Source organism: Saccopteryx bilineata, chromosome X (genome assembly GCF_036850765.1).
Source record: "Saccopteryx bilineata isolate mSacBil1 chromosome X, mSacBil1_pri_phased_curated, whole genome shotgun sequence".
In the NCBI taxonomy this organism is placed as follows: domain Eukaryota; kingdom Metazoa; phylum Chordata; class Mammalia; order Chiroptera; family Emballonuridae; genus Saccopteryx; species Saccopteryx bilineata.
In genome coordinates, this window is record NC_089502.1 from 99,120,609 (window position 1) to 99,126,151 (window position 5,543).

A 5,543-nucleotide genomic window follows, 5' to 3' on the forward strand; every position below is an offset into this window, starting at 1 on the left:
ACATCTAGGCTCTATGGTATGGCCTATCACTCCTAGACTACAAATGTGTACCGCATGTTACTGTGCTGAATACCACATGGAGCAGTGATGGAGCAGAAATGAGCCGTCCGAGTTGAGGTGCCCTAGCTAGACCAACCAGATTTTCAACCGCCAGACATTTAAATGAAGCTATCCTAGCCACCAAACCGTGGTCAAGCCTACCGTGGTGGGAAGCCTCCAAGATGACCCTGAATGAGCCCCTCTCCTGTCTCCACACATTGTGTAATCTCCTCCCCTTGAGTTTGGGCTGGGTTTAATGACTTGGCTCTAGTAAATTGAATGAAGCAGAGGTAATGGGATAGTTCACGGGATGAATATGCAACAGTTTATTCAACTATAGGCAATTATAACACAATGGTATCCATGTATCTAAACATAGGAAAGGTTCAGTAAAACAGTATAAAAGATAAAAAATAGTGCACCTACATAGGGCACTTACCATGAGTGGAGCTTACAGGACTGGAAGGTGCTCTGGGTGAGTCAGTGAGTGGTGAGTGAATGTGAAAGCCTAGGACATTACTGTACACTACTGTAGACTTTGCAGACACTGCATACTTAGGCTAAACAAATTTATAAAACAACATGAGACTGAATCAAGCACGAGATAAATGATGCTATCAAGAGATGCACAAACACAAAATGTATGAGGCTGCTGCTGGTTTAACACAGCATACTGTTTGATAGGATGTGTCTGTCATTTTTATTGATTTGGAGACAGAGGAAAGGAGAGAGAGACAGAGGGAGCAGAGAGACTAAGAAGCATCAACTCATAGTTGCTTCACTTTAGTTATTCATTGATTGTTTCTTGTACATGCCTTGACCAGGAGGCTCAAGCCGAGCCAGTGATACCTTGCTCAAGCCAGAGAGCCTGCACTTAAGCTGGTGACTTTGGGGTTTCAAACCTGGGACCTCTATCCACTGGGTCACCGCTGGTCAGGCAACATAACATACTGTTTTACAGCAAACATTTTTCCTAAGAAAGAGTACACTCTAGCAGGGGTCTTCAAACTTTTTACACAGGGGGCCAGTTCACTGTCCCTCAGACCATTGGAGGGCTGCCAAATACAGTGGTCCTCTCACTGACCACCAATGAAAGAGGTGCCCCTTCCAGAAGTGCAGTGGGGGCTGGATAAATGGCCTCAGGGGGCTGCATTGAGGCCCACGGGCCGTAGTTTGGGGACGCCTGCATGATAAAAATACAGTATAGTAAATATGTAAACCAATAACAGTCATTTAGTATCATTATCAAGTATTATGTATTGTACATAATTGTATGTACTCTGCTTTAATGTGACTTGCAGCACAATAGGTTTATTTATACTACACATTGTGCTATGATGTTACCGTGCACCAGGTGACAGGAATTGTTCAGCTCAATTATAATCTTACAGGACCACTGTCGTATATATGGTCTGTTGTTGACCAAAATGTCATTATTTGGCACGTGATTGTACATATATGTTACCATGCTTGTAATCAGATAGAAGCTATATAAGGTTTGCTTTCTTTGATTTTCAAGGGTGGGATCATGTTAAACAACCATATCTGTATCTTGCTTTATTACTCAACAATAGCTCTTTTGAATGGTTGGGAGATAGTTCATGGGATGAATATGCAACAGTTTATTCAACATTTGCATATTAAGATTTATAACCCCTCCCTCATTCAACTTTTTTGTCACTAGGAACAAAGCTGTTAAAATTATTAAGAGGCAGTTTGCATAGTGATTAGATAGATAGGCTCACAAACAAGCATGCTATGGTTTCAAGCCTCAATCTACTCGTTATTAGTTATGTGACCTTGTATAGACTAAACTCTCTGTCCTGATTTCTTCAGCTTTAAAAGATTTCACACTAGTACTTATCTCAGATTTGGCATGAGAAGTGTATTAGCTTCCTAGGGCTGCTGTAACAGAATACCACAAACTGAGTGGCTTAAAAAAAGAATTATTGTCTCACAGTTTCGGAGGCCGGAAGTCTGAAATCAAGGTGTCAGGAACTATTCCCTATATCTCTCCTAGTTTTCAGTAGCCTCAGGTATTCCTTGGCTTGTAGATGTGTTACTCTAGCCACATGGCCATTTTCTCCGTGTGTCATGTTCCCTCTCTGTGTCTGTGTCTGATTTTCCTTCTTATAAAGACACCAGTCATATTAGTTTAGACCAGTGGTTCTCAAACTTGAAGTTGGGGCACATTTAAAATCCTATGTAGGCACACTATATACAAATTTCTGAGAAATATGTTATAATAATTAAGTCAAATATTAAAGAAAAATATATAAAGTCCAAGTGTGCTTTTATGCTAATTAAAGAAAATAAATAGCCCTGGCCGGGTTGGCTCAGCGGTAGAGCGTCGGCCTAGCGTGCGGAGGACCCGGGTTCGATTCCTGGCCAGGGCACACAGGAGAAGCGCCCATTTGCTTCTCCACCCCTCCGCCGCGCTTTCCTCTCTGTCTCTCTCTTCCCCTCCTGCAGCCAAGGCTCCATTGGAGCAAAGATGGCCCGGGCGCTGGGGATGGCTCTGTGGCCTCTGCCCCAGGCGCTACAGTGGCTCTGGTCGCAACATGGCGACGCCCAGGATGGGCAGAGCATCGCCCCCTGGCGGGCAGAGCGTCGCCCCTGGTGGGCGTGCCGGGTGGATCCCGGTCGGGCGCATGCGGGAGTCTGTCTGACTGTCTCTCCCTGTTTCCAGCTTCAGAAAAATGAAAAAAGAAAGAAAAAAAAAAAAAAAAAAAGAAAATAAATACAATAAAATTAAATTTATTCTGACATTAAAAAACATTTTTATGTTACATTTTTTGAGTTATGCTTTTTAGAATTTGTAAAAAAAAAAGGGGGTTGAAAATTTTTTTCAAACGACAAAAAAGTTATCTTTTTATATATATAGATACATTCTTAGTAACATTTAGTAAATTTGGCAGGTCCCGGCATGAATGTGTTAAGTTTTTTCATTTTTGTGTTTATGAGAAACATGAGCCTGATGTGTCCTAGCGATTTCTTCAATGTTTGCGCATATATTTGAAAGACAAACTCATTTCCTCATCAGTACATTGAAAAATTCCTCTCTTTTTACTCTTAATTGTGTTGCGGATAGAAAATCCTAATTCACATAAATAGAATGTTAAAAATTGTAGTAAAATGTTCAAAGCTTTTTTAGATATTTTCACATATTCTTCTTTTATAGAAATCCAGAAGGCTTCAAGAGACAATTCCTTACATTTAATCATTAATCCAAAACCCCCACTATACATATCACCTTAACTTGACACCAAACAAAGGATAGAAGAAACTTGCCTCCAGTCTTTCCGGGAAACATGGGGGGTAGTGCAAACAGCCCAGCACCACAGCATAATAGCCTTTTGCAACCTAATCGGGCAAGTGAGGTGGGAAGTTGGGCAGACTGTCAGCTGTAGCCAATTCCCCACACATTTGTCCCCCAAAAATCTAAACTCCAAAGATCCTGTTGGTGTTTTTGGTCCCCAACAGGCATATATTTCTCTGGAATACCATAAGGCGCACCTGGAAATCTTCTAGGGTGCACCAGTGCACCCTGGCGCACACTTTGAGAACCACTGGATTAGACCCACCCTAATGGCCTTAATTTAACTTAATTACTTCTGAAAAGACTATTTCCAAATAAAGGGTTGTACTTCTGAAGTACTGGGGCTTAGAACTTCAATACCTTTTTTGGGGGACCACAGTTCAACCCATAAGAAGAAGTTAATGCACTAATCTGTATAAAGTACTTAGAACTATGCATGGAAAGAAGTTCTTGATGAATATTAAATACACCCTACTTCCTGAGCCTGCCTAGGTCCCCTACAACTCTCTACTTGGGTAGGATTTGAGAGCTTTGTCTGTGATATCTTCATCTCATCCAACCCTCTAAAGAAATGTAGTAACAGGAAATGTATGTAGTAACAGGAAAAGCAGGCCTAGGACCACAGTCTATGCTATCAACATCTCTGAGGAGTAGGTCAGGAAGAATTTAATTATAGAGGATAATGGGAAGGAGCAGACCAAGAGGTAGAAACATGCCAGGTGAGCAGGATGTTTGCAGTTGGCAGTGTTCTTAAGGAGCATTGCATTTGGAAGAATTAGCCATTCCAGACGTTAAATTCATATGAGGATGGAAAACTGGTTCTTGCATTTTGTGATAAGGAGGTCATTGTTGACTTTGGTGAGCATTATTTGAGAAATGGATTTAACTTTAAAGAAAATAGCAAACTCCAAGGGATTACTGAACTCAGGTAATGTTACTTCACCATGAAGCTTTCCCTGTAGTAAAAACATTAGGTCACTGGGCTATATCGCTCTATTGTTATCTGGGTTATACTGAGATATGCGTTTTCAAGAATCCTGTTTTACTCCAGGTTAGAGTTGGCCAGAAGTAGAAATTGCAAGAGATTTGGGAGGTCAAAGGGAAGGAGCAAACCATTACTCTAAAAGTTTGCTATTATATTCAGCGAAGGACAGACACAGAGGTACCCAGGAGGTTTTAATTTTTTTTTTTTTCTTTTTTTTTTTTAATATATATTTTTAAATTTTATTTATTATTATTATTATTTTTTTTTTTACAGAGACAGAGAGAGAGTCAGAGAGAGGGATAGACAGGGACAGACAGACAGGAAAGGAGAGAGATGAGAAGCATCAATCATCAGGTTTTCCTTGCGCGTTGCAACACCTTAGTTGTTCATTGATTACTTTCTCATATGTGCCTTGACTGTGGGCCTTCAGGAGAGCGAGTAACCCTTTGCTGGAGCCAGTGACCTTGGGTCCAAGCTGGTGAGCTTTTGCTCAAACCAGATGAGCCCGTGCTCAAGCTGGTAACCTCGGGGTCTCGAACCTGGGTCCTTCCGCATTCCAGTCCGACGCTCTATCCACTGCGCCACAGCCTGGTCAGGCCAGGAGGTTTTAATTCTTTCTTACTCTCTTCCACTCCGTGTTTAGTCCTTCTTTGCATTCCCCAGCCTTGGTGGTCAACAGCAGCCCAGGACTACTATCAGAGGCTCAGAAAGGCTTCAGACTTTTCTATCAGCTCCCCCCATCACAGTCTCACTTCAGCAACTGGATGTGCCTGGCTTCTCAGATTTTCCTGTACGCTCTGACTTATCCATCCATGCCAGTGTCTCAAAAGGTCAGGTTTATTGACCTCTCTAATCTTCCAACTACCACTTCCATACCTTTACTTCCTCTGCTACTCCCACAGTTGTGCATGCTCTAATTCATATAAAAATTTCTTATTTTATAATACTCATAGGGAACCTACTTGATTGAACCTGAGTGTTAATGTTACACTTTCTTTTCCTGAGAACTTGGTAAATGTTTCTTTTCTAAAATTTTTTAAAAGAATTATTTATTGATTTTAGAAAGAGAAGAGAGAGGAATGGTGGGGGACATCAATTCATACTAGTTGCTTTTTGTATGTGCCTTGACCAGGCAAGCCTGGGATTTCAAACCTCAGCAATCCAGGTCGACGCTTTAGCCACTGCTCCACCACAGGTCAG

General features: G+C 41.5%; 1 long non-coding RNA gene across 1 annotated transcript; it reads left to right on the top strand.

The window, feature by feature from the left end:
- The first annotated feature begins 2,799 nt into the window (after positions 1-2,799).
- On the top strand, positions 2,800-5,158 carry LOC136316841 (uncharacterized). The gene is made up of 2 exons (XR_010727807.1): positions 2,800-4,531; positions 4,948-5,158. It is a non-coding gene; the product is annotated as an uncharacterized lncRNA (long non-coding RNA).
- Positions 5,159-5,543: the final 385 nt, after the last annotated feature.